Source organism: Triticum dicoccoides, chromosome 7B, assembly GCF_002162155.2.
Source record: "Triticum dicoccoides isolate Atlit2015 ecotype Zavitan chromosome 7B, WEW_v2.0, whole genome shotgun sequence".
NCBI lineage: Eukaryota > Viridiplantae > Streptophyta > Magnoliopsida > Poales > Poaceae > Triticum > Triticum dicoccoides.
Window position 1 is genome coordinate 285,933,734 of NC_041393.1, and position 13,950 is coordinate 285,947,683.

At 49.4% G+C, this 13,950-nt stretch overlaps 1 pseudogene; it reads right to left on the bottom strand.

Annotated features, from left to right (window-relative positions):
• Nucleotides 1–783: 783 nt before the first annotated feature.
• Nucleotides 784–4,035, bottom strand: LOC119338209 (annotated as a pseudogene).
• Nucleotides 4,036–13,950: the final 9,915 nt, after the last annotated feature.

Below are 13,950 nucleotides of genomic sequence, written 5' to 3' on the forward strand. Positions count from 1 at the left end.
ATGGAGCATGGCTGAGCCGTCGGAGCATCACCGACATTGCAATGGAGCATAGCTAGGTGGTCGGAGCATCGCCGGTGCTGCAATGGAGCATCGTCGGGCTGCCGAAACATCCCGGGTGCCGCGATAAAGCATTCGTTAGACCGCCGGAACATCAATGGCGTTGCGAGGTCGCATCATCAGCGCTACGATGGAGCACCGTCGGGTCGCGGGCCGTCAAAACATCGCCAGTGTTGTAATGGAGCATGGCTGAGGCGTCGGAGCATTGTCGGGCCGTCGAAACATCGTCGGTGCTGCAAAGGAGCATGGATAAACCATCGGAGCATCACCGGAACCGCAATTGAGCATATCTGAGTGGCCGCAGCATCGTCGGTGCAGCGACGAAGCATCAATGGTGCTTGAAAGGGTGGTCGCAGAAGGGACTTTGCTGCAACCCATAGCTCGTCGCCGCTGTCGCCGTGGCTGATATATGGCAAGCTCGCCGACCATTGTTGCTGTAAGGTAACCAGCGACATGACTGCTGCCACCTGAGGGTTACAGCTGATGCTCTAAGCCGGCTAGCTGCTGCTCTCGTTAGAGTACGCGCATGCAGGGATGTAGCGTTGTTGGCTGGAGCTGCAGGGAGACATGCAATTTGGGATTTAAGTCATGTCGTGGTCCGGTCGTCAGGGAATCCAGCGGCCCAAATTGCACCGTACTGGAGGAAATCAACGACGGGCAAGACGGCTTATTTCTCCGGACATCATCCGGATGACGCCTAGCAGGCACCCAAGCAGAAACATCCCGTTAAAGAAACAAGACTCCATTTCTGGATTTTATTTCACTTTTCCACGGCTTCAAATTCAGTGTTTCTTAGATAGACGCTGTCTCAGCTGCAGCGAATAGAATTTACACCTTATATAATCTAGGATGCACCATTTTCCTAGTAAAGAATGTGATCTACTACATGAGAAGAGACATGGCAGGCTATGAGCTCAATATTTACTGAGAAAAGATAGTGCCAGGGATTCTCAAGCAGCATATGTTGCCCTCAGATACTCTACGATGTCGGCGCTCTCGAACATCTTTACCCCCGTGTTAGGATCCTCGATATAAGGCGCCTGTCAAGACGGTAAGATTAAAACCAAACAGAGGTTATGTGGAGAAAGGTTATCAGCAGAAGCATAAATCGCAACGACGCAAACCTGGAAAATACCATATTTCTCGAAAAAATCCTGTCGCTTGGGGCTGCCACGCGCACAGCTGAAGCAAAAGTTTTTTGTTACTTACATTGTTGTGTCTGTCATGCTACATATATGGATAGTATCAACGAGTTGTTCTTATGGTAGAATATTCAGCTATTTAGCTGCCACGCTAGTCAATTATACAGGAGTTCTGGCTGTTAGCATATTGTTGAATGGCAGAATATTCATTGATTTGTTGACGATCGTAATGCTATACTAATGCTACTGGTCATTTATACAACTGTTATGCACTGTTATAATTCTCTGATTGTAGAATATTCAACTATTTGTTTACGGATATAATCCAAAGTTTCAAGCATTCAAATACCTGTGTAGCAAGTGTGGCAACTCCAACTCGACAAGGGTCTCACGCGCTATTTTACAGAAAGGAGATCCCTGATAATAAAGGTTGCAACAATCAGATCCTGGAAATGGTAATACACTACGACAAACAGCAAATAATAACATTAATGCTGTGAATGATGACAAGTAGTGAGGGTTAGACCTCGTATGCCCATATCTCTATTGGCTGGGATGGAAGCTTTGCAGGACTGTAGGAAGATCCCTGTAATCAATAATGGAAATGGTTCAAGCAAAACTTTCAGACAATTACATGGAATAAACAAATGTCCATGGCTTGTTGGTAATTTACCTTCCCGCTACGCCCACTCAATGCAAGCCCTGCCGTTATTGTCTATACAAAATAAATAAATAAAGTTACGCAAAAGGCACAATTGCATGCACATTATAATAATCAATCCTGGTCTCTTCGATTATCAATTACTTAGTTACTTACTGTCAATAGACCAAGTTTTAGCATAATTGGAACACTTCCATCACCTGAAAAACAAGTGCAAGTAAAGGGCTTAGAACAAGCTTGTAAGGCCAGGGAAGGTATGCACTGTAAAAAAAAAGGAATACAAACCGTAAGTTTTTGCCAGGTAATTTATGATGTCATCTGATTCATACATAGCAACTCCTGTGTTTGGATCGACCTACAACATAAGAGTGATGTTATCTCCATCATGCATAATTCATTTCTAAGTAGGAAGCAAAATTCCCTGATTTAGTTTAGTAATGAAGAACAAATCATGCCAATGTGACAAAATTCAATCTTGCCCAGGAATAAAAAGTTCAGCAACATGAGTATAGTTAATGGTAAATGTCCATCAAATATCTAAAATAACATTTCAAAGATATGTAGAACTGGAAACCACAACCATCAATGATGTCTCGCGTACAATGTAAGGAAATTGTTTCTTTCCGCCCATCTCAAGAATCTTTGGACGGAAGGTTGGGCTGCCTTTAGGACAAGGGTAATATAAAACATCAAGGTCCAGGACGGATACCATCTCTCTGACCTGCAAGATTTACATGGTGACTATAAATACCAATGTTGAATAAATGAAGAAGGAAACTACATAACACAGATATAGTGAACCAAAGATTATTCACCTTTCGACAAAATGGACATCTGAGGTTTTAGCCACGATGCACAAACAATTGAAGGAATAAATAAATCAGCTTGACTAGTCAGAAGAAAACATTAGCGCTTAATACAAAAACTAGTTGCAATTAGAAACATGAAGGACAACCAGTTTGAACCTCCGTGGAAAGAAATAACATACCCTTCAAACTCGTATATTTCAATAGGCTTAGCAGGTCGAGGGCACTGCCCCACCTTCGACGTTTCTTTCACCTTCTGACCTAAATAATAAACACATGTAGTTGCATAATAGTATTTTGAAACTAAAGTTCTAGACTGGTACTGGACAGGTACACACAATGGTTGTTCACGTCAAATAATTGTATTTTGCTAAGTACGCCTTACTGTTTCACTCTTAATATTTCCATTCAGCGGTTGTACCTAACCAAACAGTGGGAACTAGAGAAGGAGTTCACCTTGGCCAGATACACACAATGGTTGCTTACATCAAATAATTATATTTTGCTAAGTACGCTTCATTGTTCTACTCTTGATATTCACGTGCTGCGGTTGTATTGTACCAAACAAAACTGTGGGATCAGAGGAGTTCACCTTAGAAATCCAAAGCATATTGATCCGGTGATATCTCGTTAGCATCAACAAGTGTCACTCCATATCTGCACATTGCAGGCACATACAAATTAAATAAAACCCACCTGAAATTGCTAGACATATGCACAAGGCAATGGAATCCACACATCCGGATGGCGAAAGTAAAAGCATGTTTTGTTGGACGACTAAAGTAACAAAACACTGTGAGCTAGTCAATGAATTTGAAGCAGCTCAGCTTAAACATACATAATTGGCTAGCACATAAACATTTCCCAATTCCATTCAAATTGGAAGGAAACGTTAAATTTAAAATTCAAATTCAATTGAGGTGTTCAATTAATTTGGTCTGCTTGGCTAACTAGATTGGCACGGTATATTCCAATGTGGACGGGGATTGAAGGGGCTGAATTACCCTAGGACGAAGACCCCGGTGCCGAGGCGGAAGGGCAAGGCGAGGGCGGCGCCAGCGATGTTGTTTGACTGGCCGGGCTTGACCTCAAACCGCTTGGGAACCGGAGGCGTGAACCCGGCGGGCGGAGCCGGCGTGGTGGAGGTGGTGGCGGTGGTGTCGTCAGGCTGCGCGGCGACCCTGTGAGTGAACGATCCTGTCCGATTCCCCCGGATGGTAGCGCGAGCGGCGGTGGTAGGGGCGGCGCGGGAGGAGAGGAGAGACGGGAGGCGGAGCGCCGTGGCCATGGATCACCCGCTGCGGGAGTGGGAGTGAGAAGCTGGTAGGTAGTGGGAGTGGACGAGTGGAGTGGAGTTGTCTGCTCGGAGAGGAGTAAAATATCAGAAAATTTCAGTTCGTTTGTCCGTTTATTATTACGTGACGAGACCGATAGTGAGGGTAGCAACAGGGATGATACCTGCGCAAAGAAGGAACGGAGGGACTTGTGCACGCAAGGGCGAGGGAACGCCGTCAAGGTTTGAAAATCTGTTTGTGTGCATAATAATGTTTTCGTCTCGTATAAAATTTGGTATCTGTGTGTAACGCCACTGTAAATCGAAGCCGTATACCTGTCCTTTTGGAGTCGTGTGCAGGGTCGATTTTACCGTACGGGCACCCTGGGCACGTGCCCAGGCTCGATGGCGCCGTTTACATGAACTTCAGTGAGCTAGCCAAGTCATCGGAATCGTTAAACTTGTTGAGATACGCGGGAAAATCGTGAAATAAAAGCGGGAAACGAACGAACTGCACTATCTGGGCCACTTTGACTATTTCCTTGCCATAGGCACATTCATTTGCTTCGTAACGGTGGTAGGGTGCATCACAAGTATACTGGCCACGGGAAGCCCGACCCGACGCTGCCCCCGGGCCAGGCTCGGGCCTAGATTTTAAGCCTGAAGGCTGGGCCGGACCGAGCTCGGGCCCGTCGTTTTTGCGTTTTCTTGAAGGTCGGGTCGGCCCGGCCCGGAGCCCAACGGGCTTTCACGTGTTTGGGCTGGGCTTGGGCTCAGAAACAGGCCCGATGGCCGGCCCGGGCCGGGCCCGAGCCTGGGTTTTTTTGCGTCGGGTTTGGCTAGGCCCGGCCCGAAGCCCGGCCTGGCTCGAGGTATGGCTAGATATAATACAAGGAGGATGGCTCTCCTCTCGCCCCGCTCCCCCCACCTCTTCGCCGCCGTCGCTCCCCTCGACGGTTGTCAATGATTCCCCTCCCAGCTACGTCTGCCTTGCTCAGGCGTCCCTTCGCCTCTTCCTTGGCCTTGGCGATTGGGAAGCTTTTGCCCAGGCCATCCTGCCTGCCTCCCCCTTCGAACCGTCGACGCACTTTCTGTGCCTCTCCACCAGCTCCATCAAACTCTGGTTCAATGAACGGCTAGCCAACACTCTCCTGCAAGCGTTCCTCGGTGGAGTGGCAAGTTGTTTCAACGCTCGCGTGCTCCATGACCAGACTTTCATGTTCTCAGTTCCACTCACCAGTCTAGTGGAAAAAATCACTTCTCTTCGGCCTGTTCATCGACGGCTCTCCTCCTTACGTTTCCTCCCTTCTGCACCGTCCCTGAATGCTCTGTCCGGGCCCCCAACCATCCTCTCATGCCAGCCTCTGTCAGATGTCCTTCTTCCGCAGCATGCCACTTGTCTCAAGTTCGAAAACGCTGCTTGGTCGCGCCTAAAATCCTTTGTCACTGTCCCCTCAGCTCCGGCGCCCCCGGCTTGCCGCCTCCTAGTCACCTTCTTCCAGTTTCCTCTTCGCGTCTCGCCGGCGCTCTGTGACCTCATCCTTCACTGCTTGTTTGGTGGACACTCCGAGAAGTTCCACTCCTCCACAGTTGACGCCGACGAGTTCACCTTCGCGGTTGCTAACCGTGGTGTTGCTGACCTCGTCATCTCGTTTGGCGACCTCAGAAGGCCCGGCATTGATGTTCGCTTCTCCTTGCCAAAGTCGGCGCTGCCCGCGCTTGAGGTCCCCATGGCTTCGGTGGCCATGGAAGGGAGTACGCTTCGGCAGCAGCGAGCTTCGTCAAGCAGGCCTCGTCCTCATGTTTAGGTTCGTCAATTACGTCATGGGTTTAAGCTTCGCTCCCTCATCCTGCCTAGTTACAACCTACAAGTAGTTCCACCCTTCTCCATGTCTCTAGATCCTAAAAAACACGCTCTCCTTTGGATTAGTTTTTTTCCAGCAGTAGCAAAACCAAGTGCTTGTCTTGTTAAGCTGTCTCTAGATCACCTTTTCTTGGGTAATTCTAGCTTTGTGGTTATTCACTACCAGGAAAATATTTTCCTCTCTCTTGTCTCGTCCGTGGACGTTTTGAATGAGATCATCCAACGGTCGCATGTTTCGCCTCCTGGGATTACTCTAGTCCTCTCCAGCAGTCTGTTGGATGCGAAGTCAGCCTCAGCCCCAAGTTTTGAATCCATGCCTGGACCAAACTTGGGTCCCAAGGACCCGGCCGACCCTTCCTCGCCCGTCACTCGTGATGATAGCGCTATATCCATTCTAGGTTGACCTCCCGCTCTTCCTCCTCCTCCCCTCGCTAGCCAGCTCTTGCATTTGTTTAATCCTCCTCAGGACAACCTTGCATGTGATACCACTGCTAACATGGCGGGCACGTGCGGCGAGGGGCGGGACGCTGCCATGCTATGTCACCTCCCGCTCACTCCCACCCATGCACGCCCCTTCCCCGCCTTATGCATCCCCGTGCTGCACCAACATGGAGGCGTGAACCACCGCGACCCGTACGCCCGCCCCATCGACATTTAATGCAAACCTACCTCTCCCTTCCCCTTCCATAGACCCACCGTATGCACCCGCCCCCTCTTCACCACCGGTCCATGCCACCGGCGCCGTGCACCCATGCGGCCAAGCTAGTACACCCTACGCTGCCCCTACTCCCAGGCTACTCACCGCTCTGCTACTCGCCTCTTCTCTGCCGCTCTCGACTCCCGAGCCCCGTCCCATCGCCGCGGCATCAGCCATGGTGCCCTCGTACCGCGATGTGCTGCTCTCCCCTGAACATGGTCTCCGCGCGCTCGCACCGTGTCTCCAAGAACCCTTCCCCGCCCTAGTCCTCTCAGCCTATATCAACGCCCAAAGCCTACCTTACCTCCTCGCATTCGCTCATGCCCCCTCTGCTTCTGTTGCCTTGCTTGAGACCACCTTGTCCAAAAGTGTAGAGATCCTGTGCACTGCTCCCGCTGTGGGTGATCCGGCCACCGTAGTTTTGACTGCACCTCCAACTTCCCCCTTTCTCTCCGGCGCCTCCATTTTTTGAGCCCCCCTCCGACCATGGCCTCCCCTCCCATCCACGTTGTTGCTGCCCTGCCCCCGAGGGTAACGACACTGTCCTCCTGGTCGGCTCCCACCGGCTCTCCATTCGCAAGCCGCCTTCCCCTCGCGCTGCTAGCCCTGCCTTGTCCGATGGGGACTCGGCGCTGCTGTCGCAGCAGGGCTCGCCGCAACCCGATTTGCATGTGCCCTCTGACATTGCTCCGGTTGTCCATGACCCCCTGCACCCCGGCTCGCTGTCCTCCTCCCCGGCTTCTTTGCTGGGCCGCGCCCACTCCACCTACCCAGATATCTTCGTCCCTTATGGGCTCCTCCATGATGTTGGACACTTCTGCTTTGTGCACCTCGACTTCATCATGCTTGAGCCCTACGACTTCATCCACCGCGCCATAGAGCACCACGTCAACCACCCCACCTTCCACTTCGCTGCTACTATAGACTGTGTCTTCGACAACCACGAGGACCGTGAGGCTGCCATGGCCTCCTTCCCCGCTGATTTACTTGGCACCCACATCACCCTTCTCCGCCTGAAGGAAACCACGACCATGCCACCACTTGCTATGACTGCCTGGTGGAGATCGAGGCCAAGAACTTCCCCCTCGAGCTATGGCACCCATAGGGCGCAAACTTTGTGTTCGACCACTTTGGGGTTCTCTGCTGCATCGACCAGAACATGCTCTCCCATGGTGACTTCACGATGGTGCGTGCCTTTGTCCGTGTCAAGAGTGACAACGACACGCCGGACGGCTGCATCCCCCGGCTGCCCCCTACCTGGGTCGTTGACGTTAAGCTTTGCCACGTCAAGACATGGGATGTCTTTGAGGATCTCTCTGTCCCTCTCAATGATGACAACGACGACGATGAGTTCCACGACCCGCACATCCATGGCGCGTGGCGGTGGAATTGTAACCGCGTTGGGTCCTGCCAACGTTATGCCACCTCCCTCATCGTCTGGTTTCTCCTTCAGGGCCAACGGTGTCAACGTGTTGCATTCGCTCGTGGGTGGGCCTCTGCTTCCTCGAGCTGCACCACTCATCGATGCTTTTGTCGACCCCGACATCGACCTCTCCCCTGTCAACGACGAGCAAGAGGGGGACCTGACCAACCTGGCAGACGAGCACTCCGCGATCTCGCCTGCTATCACCATCTCCAACTCCTTCTCCTCACTCGCGGTCAATGACGACGACATTGGGCTTCCTGTCTCGCCCGATAATGCTCAGTCTCCTAGCTCCTTGTTACTTGTTTCAGTTACTTCTGCCCTGCTAATTAACCTCTCTATCCCCTCCCCTCCCTTACCCACAGCCTCGCTCACCTGCCCTGGCCATGAGGCTAGCCTGTGGCGTGCTCATGTTGCTGAGAAGAGGGTTGTGGACGCGGAGAAGCTCCGCCATAGCCATCGGCTTGCTGACAAGACCTCCAAGGCGGGGGGCACCTTTGTCGACATGACCACCAAGGCCATGCGCGCCAAAGCTTGCTGCTTCGACCTTCAGTTGGCCTCGACGGACCTCGCTCCGCCCTTGATGACTCTGGCCTCACCAGCGTGCCGGAGGAGTCGATGACTGGCGCTGGGGCCCTTGCTCGCGTCGCTGCTCTCTGTGGTGCTGATCCAGAGGAGACAACTGAGGTGTCATCTCCGGCATCATGATCTCCGCCTGCTCCCTGTGGACGTCGGCTCCTCGCTACAGCGGCTGCGTCCTTTTTTTCCTAGGCCATATCTGCCCTTATGGCAATGGTTTCATTATTGTTTTTAGCTTCTCTGTGCTTCCGAACGATGTCCCTCAGTTTGCTGGCCTCATCGATGTTTTGTAATCGTCTCGACCGGTTCTGGGTGCCCCTCCGTTTATTATGGGTATTGCCAAATTTAGCTTCTCTTGTTGGAATGTTCGCGGACTTGGGATACCACATAAATGCTCTGATGTTCTTTCCAAGCTCATCTCTTTTAACCCATATGTGTGCTTTCTTCAAGAAACTAAGTTAAGCGCTTTTCCGATCCTTAAGCAAAAAAGTTTCCTTCTGCGACACCTTGATCTTATCCACCCTGTCTCGTCCATTGGCTCGGCTGGCGGCATGCTCTAGGCTTTCTCCTCGGGTCACTTCTCGCTGCTGGCTGCTATGAACGCTGGCACCTACACTCAATCCTCGATGATCACTTGCCTCGCCTCTCCCCACCCCCTGGTTATCACTAACGGTTTACGCGCCTACTGATCACGCCCTGAAGCCTGCCTTTCTCCAGGAGCTTTCGAGCCAGGTTCCAACCAATGCCACGCCCTGGCTTATCCTTGGCGATTTTAACTTGCTATGGCACCCCTCAGAAGAAAACACAGCTGGTTTTTGGCAAGGTGAGGCGAACATGTTCAACTCATTTAGTAAATCTAACACCCTCATAGAATTACCTCTCCTTGACCGTATCTTCACTTGGTATAGTAAGCGTGACGAGCCAACTCTAGAAAAAATTGACCGTGTTTTCATCAGCTGTGATTGGGACCTTCTTTTCCCTAATACTTCTATTTCTTCTCTAACCCGTTTTGTATTTGATCATGTTCCCTTAATCATCTCAATCGACACCGACATCCCTCGTCCCACGCTTTTTTGTTTTGAAAAAAGATGGGCTCTGAGGCCTGCTTGCAAAATCACCATCCAGTCATCATGAGCCTCGACCCAAACTCAGTCCACACACCCTCTCGCTGGCTGCTGCCTTTAAGCGATCTTGATCGAATTTAAAAAAATGGAGACGTCTTGCGGTGCCTCTTAACACCCGCGAGAATAACTGTAAAACAATTATCTCCGTCCTTGATCTCATCGAGGAGTTTAGATTTCTCTACTCCCCTCAGCCCGCCCTCCGACGTGTGGTCATCAAAGTTCTCCAATGTACCTTGCGTGAAGAAATGTTGTACTGGACTCAACAGGGCAAAATTCGCACGACTATCGATGGCGACGAAAACTCTCACTTCTTCCATGCTTCGGCCTCCGCCCGCCTTCACAAGTATAAATTAATGTGCTTCTTCCCAATGGCACCAAGTTCTTCTCCCACTAAGATAAAACCACTATTATCTCAGACTTTTACGCCTCCCTGCTTAGCACTCCCTTCCAACCTGTATGGGCCTTCGATCTCTAGGACCTCTACCCAACGCCAATTACTGAGCTTAGACACCTCATCGACCCTTTCATAGATGGCGAGATCTCTGTGGCTTTCTTCTCTATGAATCCAAACGCTAGCCCTGGGCTGGATGGCTTCATTCCAGGCTTCCTTAGGAAATTTTGGCACATTACCAAAGGAAAAATTAGAGACTTCTTCCTCGAGTTTCACTCCCTTGGAAGTGACATTTCTTGTCTTAAAAAACCCTCATTATCCTCCTAAATCCAACGATGCCCATTCCTCTTCTGACTTTAGGCCATCTCGCTCCAGAACTATCCGATCAAGGGGCTACCTAAGATGCTCACTAATCGACTCAAACCTCTTATTCCTCTCCTAGTTCATGCTGACCAAATGGGTTTCCTCTTTGGACGTAACATCTCCGAGAATTTTCTCTATGCAACTGATATTCTTCACTGTTGTGCGAAGCGTAAGGCACCCACTCTAGTAGTTAAACTGGATTTCAAAAAAGCTTTCGACTCCATCTGTTGGGCTTCCCTTCTTGATAAGCTCCAAATTAGGGGCTTCCCCCGGCTGTGGTGTGATTGGATCAATGCCCTTCTCACCATTGGCTCCACTGCGGTCATGCTAAACAACAATCCCGGTAGATTAATTAAATGTAGGAACGATCTCCGCCAAGGGGACCCTATGTCTCCCTATCTTTTCATTATTATCACTGATATCTTGAAACAATTGATCATTAAAGCCAACAATGAGGGCTTACTGTTTCACCCCCTTAACCCTGACCTACATTGTCCTGTCCTCCAATATGCTGATGATACTCTCATCATCGTTAAGGCTACCCGAGATGCTGCTAGACATCTCAAAGCCATCCTTGACAACTTTGCGGCTGCCACGGGACTCCAGATCAATTTCACCAAGACCACTTTCATCCCCCTGAATGTTGACACTGCTCAGACCACCCAAATGGTTGCGGTTCTGGCCACAGACATCTTCTCGTTTCCTCAAACCTACCTAGGGCTTCCTCTCTCCCCTCACAAACTCCCCCTTCCACTTTCCAACCTGTTATTGATCGGTGTGATGCCTACCTTGCTGGCTGGTGTGCACTCCTTCTATCCAGTGATGGAAAGCTTTTCCTTCTCTCTACGGTTTTGGATAGTCTCCCCACGTACTTTATGTTGTGCTTCGCCCTCCCGGAAAGTGCGTTATATCGACTAGAGGGGAGGGTGAATAGGTGATTTTTACAAATTCGTCACCGAGGAATTTCAAGGTGAGGAAATTCCCAAGTCACGAACTACTTAGCAGCGGAATAAGTATTCAGATGCAAGCATAACAGAGCAATAGGACAATCATCATGATGAAATGAAAACAAGCACAAAGTACAAGTAGCGTAAACACAGGATAAGCAGGCTGAAGACAAATTGACTGAATAAATAGGATTGAGGAAATCGAGAAAGTCTTCAGTCAAAGTATTCAAACAGTAATGATCAAGTACAACGGTATATGAATGAGGAAATGGAAGGGTTGAGGAAATAGAACCGGATAGCTCGGTGAAGACAATGGTTTGGTAGACCAGTTCCAACTGCTATGACAAACATACGTCTGGTTGGAGCGGCTAGGTATTTAAACCTGAGGACACACAGTCCCGGACACACAGACCACACTGTATTCTCCTTGAGCTAAGGTCACACAGACATCGCACAATCACTCGTGGTAAGTCTTCAGGTGACTTCCACACCTTCACAGACTCGGTCACTCGGCGATCCACAATTTCCTCTTGGATGCTCTAGACCATGACGCCTAACCGTCTGGAGGATAGACAATCCTCAAAGGTAACAAGCGTCGGTTCCACACAGGAACAATCTCTTCAGTGATGCTCAATCACTTTGGGTTTGTAGGTGTTTGGGTTTGGGTTTTCCTCACTTGATGATTTTCGCTCAAAGTCCTCGAAGGATGGGATGCTCTCAATGACAAGTGTCAGTTTCTCTTGGAGCAGCGAACCAGCTAGTGGTTGTAGGGGGCGGCTATTTATAGCTTAGGGAGTAACCCGACATGATAAGACATAAATGCCCTTCAATGATATGACCATTAGGTGGGTAGAAATTTTGGGACAGCTGGTGCGTAGCACAACAACGGTCGGAAATTTGAGTATCAAATTCCTTAGGGCTATCATGTTCCTCACTTGTAGGCAATCCGCATTGGCGAATTCCTAACTCCTCAGTCAGAACAAATTTCTCAGAGAACAGAAGATCTTCATCTCTGCCACTGAAGAAATTGACTGAACTGTATGAGATTTCCAATGGCTTCACTCGAAAGGATTGGGTAGGTGTAGGATATTGAGATGAGCATCACTTGGAAACTTTTCCTTAGTTTTACCTCGACCCCTTTAATAGTACATTGTTTCCTATGACTCAAGAAATAGAAAATTAAACTACGAGAACAAAAGTATTCACGCTTCATAATCCTTGCATGAATATCAAGTCTTCACGGCCACACCAATTTCTTCACTTTCAAAGTCTTCAGTTGCAGACATTCATTTTTAGGGGCCGTCTTTCTCTGTAAATATCAAGCTCATCATAGACTTATAGACCTGTGTACACTCACAAACATATCAGTCTCTTAACCTATAAGTATTCAATACACCAAAATCACTAAGGGGCACTAAATGCACTTACACTCCCCATCCAGGTCCTCGAGGCTATTGACAAACGTAGGCATACCTTCTTCTGGTCCAAGGATGATGTTTGTTCCGGGGCAAAATGCTTGGTAGCTTGGGACAAAGTTTGCACGCCCCGAGCGGCTGGTGGTCTAGGTGTCAAAAACTTGCGTGCACATTTTTTTGTCTAATGCTGAAATTTGCTTACAAATTCTTACACTCTTCAGACCTTCCTTGGAAGGATTGGATCCTACATCACTACCCACTTCACGCAGGGCATGGTAGGAATAATTCTTTTCTTGCCAAAACCATTTTCAAATAGATTCAAAGCCTAAGAGAGATCTCGCATTGTTTTATAGGTAATGGTAAGTCCACTTTCTAATGGTTAGATCGTTGGCTGCAACCAGAGCCTCTGGCTATAGTTTTCCTAGCTCTCTTCTCCCACCACACAAAACCCAATGCTATGGTCGCCACAATATTGCAGGATGGGGTCAAACTTGCCCTTCATAATCGGCTAACCTCTACTACGGTCGTAGAACTTGCTTCTCTGAACTCTTTGCTACATGTTGTTACTCTCTCTCAGGTACCGGACACGCGGAAGCTCCTTAATGGTGACCGCTTCACCACACTAAGGGCTTATGCAGCGCTGAGTGTGCAGCTTGCAGATCCCACTCTTGCTCTGATATGGATTCCAAGGTGCCGAAGAACGTGATGATCTTGGGATGGTTGTTCTACCTTGATCGCTTGAATACCAGGAAGAACCTCCATAAGAAGCACGTTCTCACCTACGAGACCTGCCCGGGATGTGATCATGCAGTTGAAGACCGCAACCACATGTTCTTCACCTGTCCGGCAGCTCGTTGGGTGTGGTGTGCCACCGAGATCCACCCCCGTTTTAGTCCTACTGAGGATTTCTTCGACGCTACAATCCCTGACGTGCTTCCCAAGACAATCTGCCCCTTTATGCTGCTGCTCATTCTTTGGAAAATCTGGCACACTAGGAACCAGAAAGTTCTCCAAGGCTTAGATATTGATGCTTCCTCTTCTGTCGGACATATCCTAGATGATCTTTTTATTTGGGCGCACCGTCTAAAGACGGCAACACTGATGGATCACGCCGGCCTATGGCATTATTATCTCTTGATAACCCACAAGTATAGGGGATCGCAACAGTTTTCAAGTGTAGAGTATTCAACCCAAATTTGTAGATTCGA